We start from the raw sequence: 14,654 nt of genomic DNA, 5'->3' as shown, positions 1-14,654 counted from the left end.
CCTTTGATGTTCCGAGATGTGCGTCCTTTTGTTGAATTACCTTGGTAATACGCCCGCGCGCGATCCAAAGCCGAGAACACATTGGTTTGTCGCGTGCCAAAGGGATAGTAGAGTGCCTTAACGTCAAAATATGGAAGAATCGTGACACGGATGACAAAACTTTAATTTTTGGTGGAGATACTTTTATCAACATGCTTTTCAAGAAAATCTCTGGAGCCAAAAATAAAATCTTAATTTTGGGGTAAAAAAAATCGCGTTTTTGGGCAAAAATACAGTTTTCAATATTTTGGTAGCTATAGTGCAAGCCCTACCTGTACAAATAGGTTTAGAATGAATGTGATAATTATTTAGTCAGAAATAAGCAAATAAAGATGAAAAAATATAAAGAAAATAAAAGATTTTTTGAACATAAAAGTCGCTTTTGTATTAATCTAGATTTTAACCTTGTGCATAGGCTAATAATTGGATTACCTGGATGACAAAAGTGCCAAATTTGGTACAGATATTAGTATGGGCATACCATTTCGAAAAATCTCTGGAGCCAAATAAAACAATAAATTTGGGGGGTAAAAAATTGAATTTTTGGTGTAAAAATATAATTTTTGGGGAAAACGGTTTTTAATATTTTAGTATTTTTTACTATTATAGTACAAGGCCTACTTATACAAACAGGATTAGAATCTATATGGTCATTCTTTTTTCACGATAAGCATATAAGAATGAAATAGTTTTATCAACATGCTTTTCAAGAAAATCTCTAAAACAAAAACAAAAAACTAATTTTTGGGCCAAAAACATTATTTTTTGGAAAAAATATAGATTTTTTTGACATTTAAACTATACCTGATATGCTTTGCATGTAAAAATATATTCTAATCAAAAGTATACCTCACTGGTCGATAACATGTCAGAATCCTGACATAAGGGTTTTAAAAAAAAAAACCCAATTTTTGGTCATTTTAGGCTAAAAATATGATTTTTTTGTTAAAAAATATAGATTTGTTGACATTTAAATTATAACTAATATGCTCTGCATGTAAACATATATTTTAACCGATATCATACCTCACTGATCAATAATGTGTCGGAATCTGACATAACAGTCTTAAAGAATCCCAATTGTTCTATTTTTTAGTTTAAACGACGATTTTTGGTATTTGTACTGATATGATCTGTATGTAAAAATACATTTTAACCAATACAGTACTATACCTCGATGGTCAATAATATATCAGAATCTTATAAAGACATTGGTAAAAGATTGAGATTTGTCTACATATAAAACTATAATTGCAGTTATTGGTATGTAAAAAAATTCATTTTAACCAATATATTACCTTACTAGTCAATAACATATCAGAATCTTACGTAATAGTTTTTAAAAATCCCAATTTTGGCATTTTTTTTGGTTAAAAAACTTATTTTTGTTTAAAAATATAGAGTTTTGTTGAGATTTAAACTATATCCTGATATGCCATGTATGTTATATATTATACTTCACTGATCAGTAACAGTGTCAGAATATGACAGACGGTTTAAAAAAAATGTTTCAATCAATCAAAAATTTCACCTGGGCTAAATACAGTTAATTTTTGGTAAAAATAGAGGTTTTGGCTTCGTTTTTCTATAGTAGTTAGACGCTCTCATAAAGCCATAGATAATGATCGCCCGATTTTGAACCTCACTGGGCTCACCCATAATCTATAAGGATGTACATCTCTTCCCGTGACAGTTTTGATTGGGGTGGGGATGCGTTTTGCTAGCAACATGGTCTTTAGTCTGCATGCCACCTATAGCCCCAAATGGATAAAGGGCAGTGCCCTTGGTGGTAGTTTGGGGGCAAAGCTTTGGGCCTATAGTGGATTTCTGAAACCCATAATTTAGTAATTATGCTATTTAAATTTGCATTAATTTTGGGGTTCTTGGGGACCTGAAGAAGTAACGCTTCATGTCCTCACACCTGTACATCTGTATGCCTAGAAGTAACATTGTTAATATGGATAAATTCGCAAAATAACAAATTCGTACCACAGTTATCAAATATTAACAGTTAGAAGAGATGGCAAATGAAATGCATACTACAGCATTTGGCAATAATTAGGAACGATAGTGAAAATGGATTTTAAAAAGTGGACCTTTAGAAATTTGAGGGTCCAGCACTGGGGGTTTGTGCACAAAAGGTACAACATTAGAGTTTTGAGAGCTAAACAGTATAATGGATTTCTGAAACTAATAATTTGTAAATATTCTATTTAAATTTTTATTCATTGGGCGTTGTGGGGGACTTCTGAAGAAGCGTTTTATGTCCTTTACACCTGTATACCTCTGCAGTAACGATATCACATCACTTCTGTTACTATAGCATCAATAATTTGTGCAAATATCTTGAGGAAAGTCCCAGTGCCCTACCCCTTTTCCTTAATTTTACAGAGCGTGATATACCACATTTATTGTAAAAGGAAGTGTAATTGGCAAGCCTGAAAATTATATTCCCCACCACCCCCGGCAGCAGCAGAGGCATTTCTTTCCATAAGCGAACCTCCATATAAGCAATTCGACTCCCGTCTCCTGATATTTAGCGACTCACTATTCTTTAGTATAACAGGACCAGTAGGCCTACATCAGTATCAATAATTAAGGTCCACCGAGAGTTCTCTAAGAATAACAATGACCTTGCGCATCCATCCACCCATGTGTTGACCAATCAGTTGACAAATATAATTATAATTATTGTGCCAGGTATTTATAGTGATATTATTTTTTTAGTTCCTCGAACTACTAAGTATATATAAAATCAACATAATACATCGGGGATATTTTACCCCTCCCCAACGTCGGACCCCGGCAAGTGAGCCGGTTGAACCAGCAGATGTGTATAAGAGACAGTATATATACTGTACATATATATAATGTAATATATAATATATATTATATTATATTATATATGGCACTTTTGTCATCCAGGTAATCCAATTATTAGTATACACAAGGTTAAAATCTAGATTGTTACAAAAGTGACTTTTTCGTCAAAAAAATCTTTTATTTTCTTTATATTTTTCACATTTATTTGCTTATTTCTGACTACATAATGATCATATTGATTTTAAACCTATATACAGGTCGTGCACTACAATAGTCAAAAATACCAAAATGTTGAAAACCATATTTTTTCCCAAAAAATAAGATTTTTTTTTTTTGGCTCCAGAGATTTTTCAAAACTGTATGCCCATACTAATATCTGTACTAAATTTGGCACTTTTGTCATCCGTGTCACGATCCTGGCGTTAAGGCACTCCACTAGGATCTGTCTCAATAATACCTCCATGGTTTATAGACACCCATATAGGGTGTCTATAAAACGAAGACCCTTGAACATTTCACAGACGCCCAAAGAATTTCGTAATTTTGATTTTGTGAGAGCCTGGCGTATTTTCATCAAAATGAAAGAGAAAAATAGGGGTCTTCGTTTTTGGGTCTTCGGTCTTCGTTTTATAGACACCCCCCAACTCGTTCCACCAAATCGGCCTTGACCAACTCGTTCTTTACAACTCGGCCCACAGCCGACTCGGCTACACTAACTCCACCATTTTCACGAAGACACAAACTTTCGACCAAAACAAAAAACTATCAAGATATCGAAATTTTAAATGTTTTTTTACATAATTATGTTTAAAGACAAAGCATACACCGCACACACGTCAAAGAAAAAAAAAAGATTGAAAATATAATATTTTAAGTTATTTCTTATATTAATTTGCCTATGTGTCCTATTGTTATAAATAATTACTTAAATTATTCTAATTGTTATTGTATTACGATATTGCACAATGTAGGCCTATTATTTAAGTTATAGTTATGCCGTAAAATGTCGAATAGCTTGGGCTCTTGGATGGGCTTCTTTTTTAGATGAGCCTCTTTTCAACATGGGCGTCGATTGGTGGGGTCAGGGGGTTCCCCACTTTTCAAAGTAGTGGGGACATCATATCAACTGTCCCCAGGCGCGGATCCAGGATTTTCCATGACCTTCGCACAATGGGGTGGTCCTTGCATGATGGATCCAGAAATTGGAAATACTGTAGAAGGTGACCAGAGAAGGACCTTCACAGAGAGACACCGCAGCCCCTCCCCTTCCCCCACCATGGTTGGGGTTGAGGTAAGAAAAATTAAGATGACGTCGCCTCTAGATGGCCAGAGATGGTACTCTCATGATTTGAATATAATTTTCATTTCTCTATTCTTATAGAATTATTTTGAAATATTTACGGGGGCCCGGGCCGGCGTTCCCCTTGAATCCACCACTGTATATTAAAACAAATATCGTATATACTCGCGTATAGGACGAGGCTTAAAATAGCAAACTACGATTGAAAAACAGGGGGTCGTCTTATACGCACGACATTCATATTTTAGATTTTTATAATCATGTTCGTCTTATGTGCGGATAGAACTTACTACTATAACTAGAAATTGCAAATTGCAAGTGATGTGCTGCGAAGTACAACTGGATATAAATGTTCTTCGAACAAAATTATTTATGCGAGTCAAGTGAAAATAATGAATAATAAAAATATAACAAATAATATGAGACACGAACCATTGTCTATATTAGAACACTTCTCATTGGGTAACAAGTCGTAATTTTTCATTTTTGTCAAAAAGTGTCTATAGTGGTGAATTATGTTTAGGTTTTTTTTAATAAAGTTTCAAAAATTTCTATGTATGTGGAAAATGTAGTTGATTACCAAAGGTTACAATTTTTATTTTGAAGACTGCAAGGTGTAGGAAGTGTACATTTTTTTATGGGGCAAGTTTCCAAGGGCGGGTTTTTTAGGGGCGAGTTGACTGCCAAAAAGTTTTGCCAAAGTGCGAGCCAGCGTGTTATTTGATCACAAGTGCGAGACATATCAGTGTGAGCCAGCGAGCCATGACGTCACGACAATAGATAGAGACGTTAGCCAGTTGTGCGAGGTATCGGCTGAGATTTGTGGAGTACAATTCAAAAAACAACTATAGGTCTAATAATGAATTATTGTGATGTTAAATAGACAATGTTAGCTATAAAAGAGCGACGTTGTTTTTCATTGGGACCCTCGTCGATTCAAGGCTACACAAGGTTACAAAAATGTCCTATATGATCCTATAAGAGAAAATCTTATAGGAATCTTATAGATTTTTCGTCACATCTATAGGATCCTATAGGATTATTTAAATAGATATCCTTTAGGAATCCTATAGGAATCATATAGGAGTCGTATAAGTATTCTATAGGAATTTTAATATGTTTCCTATAAGATTCTTTAAGAAATCTTATAGGAAAACTGAAAGATTTTTAAATGAAACAAATAGGAATCTTATAGTTATCCTATAGAAATCATATAGAATGCCTAAAGGAATCTTATAGATTCTTATAGTGGCTAGAGATACGGTACCGTATCGGAACTTCCGATTGCTAAAGATACGGTAAATGATATTACGTCATGATTAGCCAATAGAAACGCCGATACATGCGTGACGTCATTCAGTGCACAGCTGCTGCAAGAGTAGTGAGTGTTAGCAACGATTGAAGATAATAAATTTCGTTCGTTCGCTAGTGTTGTTGACAAGCTGTGATTAATATTCTGTAGCCCGAGGCCCTATAGCAAATAAAAAGGATAGCACTTTTGCTAGATTTGCCGACATCAAGCGAGAGTAAACTATTTTAATAGTAGAAGCTAGGCCTTAGCTACCCCTGCTACTGTGCATAAAATTCCCTGTAGTATACGCACTGTAGGCCTAAAGTTTTCTCTCACTGATAATTACAATTGTTAAGAGGCTCTCTTCTTATTGTTTATAACCATGTTATTATTAACTTTGATTTAATGGGTTTCAATGTAAATAGCCTTCATTAGTTTGTCCCTGTATGTCTGCCAGGCTCTGGGAACCAACAGATAATTACCCCTAAGTGGAGGTCAGCTGTCAACTGTATACACACACCTGTGTGATTGAGTATCTCCCACTAACTAATGGGATGATTGGGAAGCACCACCCCTTATGCATATCAATTAAGTAACCAGTCACCATTTACCTATGTACTGTATATATTGAAATGTTATTGTGAATAAACTTTAGTTGTTGTTCTCCTGTAATACTGCTTTATTGTATCTATTACTTGTTATCCGTCGTTGTGTCTTGCTTCCAAGCATGGCTACTCATAATCTAACAGGTTATGGGCCCAGAAGAATATTGTTTAACGGCGATGAGTCCCAGTATGAACTTTGGGAAGTAAAGTTTATGGGCTATATGCGGTTACAGGATGTGTATAAGAGACAGATTATAGGCATGGTTTATACGTGTAAAGATAAAGAGAAAAATGTATTTTGTGAAAAAAAATTAAGGAATGATTATTTATAGAATTTTTGTGTGGTCTTTATTGATTTGTGGTCTATTGAAATTATTTCCAAAGAGTCAATTTAACCCCAAAAATGGAGTTAAATCTAACTCCAAAAGTGGAGTTAATAAAAAAGGTACAGAACGACTCCTTTTCTGGAGTAATATTTACGCTTGTATTTTTACTCCCCAAAGGGAGTAATATTAACTCCAAAAAGGGGGTGGGAATCACCCTCTTTTTGGAGTTAATGTTACTCCCTTTGGGGAGTAAAAAATATGAGAGTAAATATTACTCCAGAAAAGGAGTCGTTCTGTACCTTTTTTATTAACTCCACTTTTGGAGTTAAATTGACTCCTTGAAATTAACAGTGTGGCCTGTCAGGAAAAATTTGGTCCGGGACCAAAATCGGTCCGCCGGACCGATTTTGGCTTTAAAATTACCTGCCAAATGTAGTCCACATGACACATGAGCCTAAATCGGTCCGGGGTCTAGGCCTATTTAGTAGTCAACTTCTTTTATGAACTTTGTTCATTTTTAAGTTAAATGATAAATAAATATCTTATCTCTCATATATGTTTTCATTCGTAGTGTGTGAAATTAAGTAAAGCTTCGCGCCCAGTATGCCCTTTGGTGTAAAAGTACGAAAAGAAGTTAAGCGATGTGGTTTTAAATCGTGTTGGTCCGCTTTAGTTTGCGTTTTTACCGCCGCGACGAGTACTACATGCATTCAATTCCAAGAATTCTGACCCCTTTATTTCAGCATCTATTGTAGCCTATGATCTAATACCCCACACAATAATCCGGAATATTCAAAACTAATAAATTAGTCTTGTGTTTCATTTTAGGCCCAAACCTAGGCATAACCACGGCCACCAAAAATGATGCATAATCCTCAGTGGCGTCGAGAGCCAGTAAGGGCCCTGGGGCAACACCTCACATGCCCCCCCAAAAAAGTTGTCAAACAACAAAATCCGCTACTGTATATCTGTCTCTTATACACATCTCCTCAGCGCCTCTTCTCACGCTCACCCGCTCAAAAATCCTTTTCTCACGCCGGTCGTGGATGAGGCCAAAAAAAAACAAAAACAAAAACAAAAACAAAACAAACAAAAAACACACAGGGAGCTATCTCATTATAAAATCGATCATCAGGATTAGGCCTATGTAAAGTGGCAAGCTTGGTATTTGTAATACCTCATGAGGAGCGAGAAAAACAAAACTGCCTTTCGCCCAAATTTAGATCCAGAGGGAACGTTGTCAAGTATTCTGACCATCAAATTGTCGCAGGAGGTGCCAGATCATGCATTTGAGCTACCTACGATGTATTAAAATCTGCAAATAAGGCCAACAAAGCCCTCATCAACTTCACATGAGTAAGGTTAACTCTTTCCCACTGCTTAAAAATTTATTCCTGAAGATGAAATAATAACCTAAATGTCGAAATATTGAATCGACACACAATGTCATGTATCTCTTTTCTTCAAGTTTGCATACATGCCAAGTTTGAGTTTGGCTGTGGATGGAGATTTGCACAGGAACGAAACAATTTAGGCGTGGGTCGAGGGCCCGCGTAGGGCCCCGGAAATTTTTAGGCCTAGATGCTCTCTGGTGCACTCTGAGCAGATCTCTAGAGCTCAAATTAAATCTTAAAAATGGGGTAATATAATTATATACTAACATTTTTTGAAAAATAAAATTCTATAGCTTTATTTCAGTGTTAAAACTCTTAACTTTATTTATTTTTTTCAACAAAATTTTCAAAATACTGTCCGACATTTTGGATTTGGATGATGCATCGATGATGATAATCGCAGCCAAGACCCTATTTTCGCCGGTAAAACCATCGTGGATTCTGGTTCGCTGAAAGTATTGATATGCATGATCGCAGTCGTAAAGTTAAAATAGAAATGACGTAATGTGTACAGCGCCACCAGTGTTAATTTTACACGAATACATTGTTTACTATCGGAACGGCATGTATTTTCGCGAAGCGATAGAACTTTCGTAGATTTTATATGCCTTATAAAACTACAGAATTGTCACGTTTTGGATATTTTTGTATTAAATTGTGGGTGTTAATAAAAAATCTTGAGATTATTAGAAAAGCTGGAGATTTTAGGCTAGTGGCGGGAGAGCTGGAGGTTAGGGCGAAAAGCGGGAGTCTCCCGCCAAATGCGGGAGACTTGGTAGGTATGAGTTTGTATTACTCTTATGAATTCTGCAAGTAAAATTGTATTATAGGCAGGGGCGGATACAGGATTTAGCAAAAGGGGGCGGGGGTGGGCAAAGTAAAGATGGACGACCAGCCAAGGTACGAAGCACTGAGGGCATAAGCGGATGCAGCCTAACAGAAAGAAGATGGAGGGGGTGTAATCTGCGAGCGAAGCGAGCAGCCTTATAGGCTAGGGGCCTGGGGGGCCGCCCAGGGCCCCCGGCGGGGTCCAGGGGCAGATTCCCTGGTGGGGGTCCAAGGGGGCGAAGGCCCCTTGAAGTCCAGCACATTTGAGGAATATGGTTGTATTGAGTCGATTTTGACTATCTAGCATGGTAGTTTTCAGTAACAAATAAATTTTTAAAAAATAGGTGTATGTCTTTTAAAAGAAATTTTATATACAGGGTACCTGCAATATGCAACTATGCCATGTGTCATTAAATTAGAATAATTCATCTACTCACAACATAATCTTTGACAACATGCAAAGGCTCATAAATGTACACCATTTCAAAAGAGATATTTCACTTCTAGAAAACATGATGAAGTTTCTCAGCAACATTGAACATAAAAATCACAAAATCAGCAAAAAGGAAAACTAACATCTAAAATCCGTTAAAAAAGTCGTCAAACAACAAAATCCGCTACTGTATATTAACACTGAGTAAATTACAAGTGTTCTATTTCTCACCAAGTGGATTTATGAATAGCACTCTCCTAGGGTGTTTTTGGTAGGAAAAGAAGACCCCCCCCCCCACCACCCAAATCCGACTGGAAATAGGCATAGGCCCTAAGTTTAGGTAGGCCTACTTTGTTTCATGTCAATGAGACAACAGGATTATACAATTTCATACACTATATCTTTTAAATTACACAATATGATTAAACCAGGTACTGTACTTGAAAACAATAACGAAGCAAAACTTACACGTCAAAAGTGTCAAGTGTTGTCTACACAAAAATTGTAATTTATTAAAAGAGTAAATCTACTGAAGGGGTGTCGTCAATGGAGATGTGCACACAGATCACTGGTCACTGTGCATGGGTTGTCTGACAGCACATACCTGCTTACCTCGATAGATAGAGAGTGATTGATTGCCCAAAGGTTTCCATGCTGGTGCATCTGTGCTTAAACTGTCTTTCTATGGAATTGTGTATCCATTCAATTATCAAAAAAATAGAATTTTTTTGTGATATAAGGGGGGGGGGGGCGCGTCGCAGGCGCCCATGATAGGTAAAATAAGCTAAATCCGCCCATGATAGGTATGCACCAAATTGCACAAGTGGCACTCCCACACCCACACTTTGTTAAACAGCTTGTGAACATGAAAATTAAAAGCATTAAAACTGTACTGTTGTTTCTCTTGTGCTGTTTTATCTGTGTATTGTAATAACATTAAAAAACTTTAGAATCAACATTTTCTTTATATCTCAACAGCTCAATTAAGATTAACATCATATATTCTTTTAGAACAATTAACTATAACATGGTAACATAAACAATTCCCATGATGGATCTCGTTTCTAAATTAAATCTAAAGATCCAATCGGTCTGGTGATTTGATGAGTCTCCCACTTCTAGTAGTATAGGTTGATTGGTTATGGCATTGGTGTAGTCCAGGATATTCTGAATACTGTGCATCATCATCTCAAAGAGAATCAAATTGATTATTATGACCTGCCAACGGGGGCAAGATCGAATCGTCCTCTGATGGATCCGATCGTTTTCTGAGGTGTCTTCGGTTTCTTCTCTGCACTTCTGTCGAAGTTTCAATCTCATATGACCTTGTAGACACTCTAAGTTTAACAGTACCTCTTCGTTCCGTGGGATGCTTAATCCAAACCTTATCACCATGTGTCATTTCTCATCGAAGTTTCTCTTCATAGTTTGCTTCTGCATTTCATCTGCCACAATCATTTCTCCTAGTTTTGGCCAATCTGGTACTAATTTAAGTGGTCATATTGGAACTTTGGTTCGAAGTCTCCTACCCATTAACATTTCTGCTGGAATAAATTCTGACTGCAAAGGTGTTGCTCTGTAATTTAGTATAGCAATGTATGGGTCTTCTGCTTTCTGCAGCATGTTTTTAATTGTCTGAACAGCCCTCTCTGCTTCTCCATTACTCTGTAGAAAATGGGGGGTAGTCTCATGGTGAAATCCGTAATTCGTTGAAAATCTTGCAAATGCCAGAGAGGCAAACTGAGACCCATTGTCCGATCTCACCTTCTCTGGAATGCCATGTCTTGCGAAGATGCTCTTTAGATGTTCAATAACTGTTTCTGACGATGTGGATGATCTCAGATAAACAATCTCTATATATATGGAAAAGTAGTCAACTACAAGTAGATAATTGTGTCCTTTCCACTCAAATAGATCCATACCAACCTTCTGTCAAGGGTATTATGGAATAATGCTTGGTTTTAAAGGCTCTGGTCTTTCTCTTCTCTCTTTCTCGCAAATTGGACACTTTTCCACAAGACTTTTTATCATCTTGCTCATACATGGCCACCAAATACATGTTTTGGCCAAGGCTCGACACTTTACTATACCCTGATGTCCTGCATGCACACGCTTGAGGATATCATCCCTTAAAGTTGGTGGAATGATAAGTCTACTTCCGTACATTAACTAGCCTTCGTGCACAGAGATATCTTCTCGTACTTGAAAATATGGCTGTAGATCTGCTTTTTTTGTGTTTTCTAGGCCATCCTTCTTTACAGAACCTGAAAACAATACTGCACGAAGGATCAGCAGCCTGTGCTTCTTTAATTTCTGTTAGCTTTCCTGGGGTTACTGGCAATGCATCTACTACTGCATTCACAAAGCTGTCTGTGGCTTCTGCTAACTGAACATCAGAGAGTTCAGGCTTCCCAATTGGAGCTCTAGAAAGGGCATCTGCTGTATGGATATCCTTTCCTGGTGTATAGTCTACATGGTAAGAATACCTCATCAACCTCATTCGGAATCTCTGTATTCTAGGTGACAGGTCATCTATGGCTTTGGTTTTCAACAATGCTAACAAAGGATGATGATCTGTCTCAATAGTAAATGTAGGCAATCCAACCAAATAATCTTCAAATTTTTCACATGCCCAGGTAGAAGCAAGGGCTTCTTTCTCGACCTGAGCATATGGTTGCTCCGTAGCGGTCATGGTCCTTAATGCATAGCCTACTAGTCGCCAAGTTCCGTCTTTCTTTTGTAATAATACGGCTCCCAAACCGTATGAAAAAGCATCTGCTGATACTTTTGTTGGTATCTCTGGACTATAGTGTGTAAGTATGGGAGGGGAGCACAACTTTTCCTTAAGTACACTGAACGCCTTCTCTTGCATACAACCCCAGGTCCATTGAGTACCTTTCTTCAAAAGATCACTTAGAGGTTTAATGTCCGTAGACAGATCTGGTGAAAACTTTCGAAGAAAATTCACCATTCCCATTAGTCGCCTGAGTTCCGGAATATTCCTTGGTGTAGGGAAGTTCTTGATTGCATCAATCTTTGCAGGATCCATGTGGATACCTTCAGCAGACAGTACGTGACCTAAAAACTTGATACTGGTAAGCTTGAACTCGCACTTATCAAAGTGTTTATCCCAGCAGATTCCATTACTTTTAACACTTTGCAAAGTCGCTGATCATGTTCTGCTTCATCTCGACCCGATATTAGAACGTCATCAATATCACAAATAACTCCTGGAATCCCTGACAACATCTGTGCCATGATCCGATGAAAAATCTCAGGACCGGATGAAATTCTAAAATGTAAACTTTTAAAACAAAAACGTCCTAAAGGTGTGACGAACGTGGTAAATTCTTGTGAGCTTGGATGCAAAGGAACCTGATAGAAACCACTGTTACAATCTAATTTCGTAAAAAACTTAGCTCCTTCAAGCTGTGCTAGCAATTGGTCAGTAGATGGAAGTGGATAATTCTCTCTCTTTACATTCTCATTCAGTTTGGTGAGGTACACACACAATCTAACAGTATCGTTTGGAGGTTTCGGCACTACAACAATTGGTGCGCACCAATCCGTTGGGTTTTTTTACAGGTCGTATCACATCTAACATTTGTAACCTCTGTAATTCAATTTTAACCTTTTTCTGCAAAGGAAGTGGAACACGCCTAGGTGCACCAACTGCAATGGTTTTGCATCCTCAGCTAATTTAATCTGGTAAGTTTCCTTTAGCTTTCCTAAACATTCAAACAGCTTTGGATACACATCTGTCGATAATTTCTATTAATACTAATTGAATCCAGCTTGGAGATCAAATTTTTTTTTAGTGCTTCAATAGCTGGTCTACTAAGTAATGGCTCTTCAAGGCTTTCGACTACATAGACATCTTGTATGCTTTTAACTTGCTTTTGTCCCATTTGCAAAACTGCTGCAAATTTGCCCATTACGTTTAATGGATTTTTACCTGGACCATACAATCTTTTATCTGAGGAGAGGATACTTGCTTCTGGGAACATGTCTTTTGTCCAGCACAGTCACATCTGCCCCAGTGTCAAGTTTGAATTTGATAGGTTGACCTCCATTATCACTTCAACACACCATGGATCACTCCGACTATGTTCATCTTCACTTTCCACTAGCTGAACCTTGTGATTAGGACTTTTTAACGATTAGGTTTTCCTTGTGCTTTAGAATTATTCTTAAATGTTGTCCCAGTATTCCTGCACACTACAGCATAGCTTCATTTATTTTTCAAACAAGACACTTTTGAGAAACATGTTGCTAATTTAATTACAGAGGAAATATGTAGAGAAGAAAATTTAAATTTGTTAGATTTTTAGATTTAAATTATAAATATAGGCAAAATACACTGAGTTCTGTCTATCAGCAAGCTGTCATGCAATGGAACGTTGGGCGATCTGACGTCATTACAGCGAAGCACATGTTTGCACATGACCCCACTAAAAAAATTAACCAATTAGCTGGCAGAGTTTAGGGAAAAAATGTCAGACCGAAAATGCACGGAAAACAATATAAAAGCATTCGTTTTATTGGTGACTGTAGAGTTGCTGTACAGTACAGCAAAACAACAGGTACTGTACACTATGTAGGCCTATGTCGGCATTTCGTAGGCTAGTCATACCGAACCCACGGGACACTTGCTAGGCATAGCCTAGATTATCCACATAGGCCAGGCCTAGATAATCATCATAGGCCAGGCCTAGATAATCATCATAGGCCAATTCCTATTTCAGTAGCCAGGCTGTAGCCTAGCTGGCCTACAACATGCTCGTTCGGAAAGGGTTCAATAGATATGTTACACTAACCAAACTTTCTAGAAATCCGAACATCTACAGTACAGCAAAACAACAGGTACTGTACACTGTGTAGGCCTATGTTAACTTTTCGTAGGCTAGTCTACCAAACCCACGGGACACTTGCTAGGCCTAGCCTAGATTATCCACATAGGGCCATCCTGCCCCCGCGCCATCCCGCAAAATAATCACTCGCCTGAAAATTATGGTGAGTGTTTTATTGCTCGAATGACAAGGCCTGGATTCTATATTTCTTCATGAATTCCTAAATACTTTTTTAATTAGAATTGATAATTAAACCAAAGTAATAACTGAACTGTTAGCGTAATTATCAAAGCTGCAGCTCCAATTCTCTGGAACAATTTTCACTTCTTCATTAAATGCAGTCTCAGCATCTTCAAAACAAAGCTCAAATCAAATCTTTTTTCTCGATTTCTCGAGGTTGTACAACAGTACACGCAGACCCTTGACTTATCCTGGATTGATCAAAAGTACCCGGCTTCTTTGATCATCTTGATTTATTTTACTTTTATTTTAATGGGTTTTTTAATGCAATCTGATATTTTCTACCAAAGTCATGATGAATGTGTCATGGAGTAGAAATATCATTTTGATTATCGGATGCAATATAAATTCCAGCAATTGATTGATATTTAAATTTGATTGATGCAAATGATTTAAACACAGAATAAATATTGCACTATTATCAAAATAATACATTTAGTAATAAAGAATAAGGAATTCATTGAACACTATAATCATTAAATGCAATACACCCAAATGTCATAATCTACTTTGCAATCAATAAAA

The sequence above is a fragment of the Anneissia japonica genome, unplaced genomic scaffold, assembly GCF_011630105.1.
Source record: "Anneissia japonica isolate Jap-2015-1 unplaced genomic scaffold, ASM1163010v1 scaffold2617_len527014_cov191, whole genome shotgun sequence".
NCBI lineage: Eukaryota > Metazoa > Echinodermata > Crinoidea > Comatulida > Comatulidae > Anneissia > Anneissia japonica.
The sequence above is the reverse complement of the archived record's forward strand: the minus strand, read 5'-3'. Positions refer to the sequence as shown.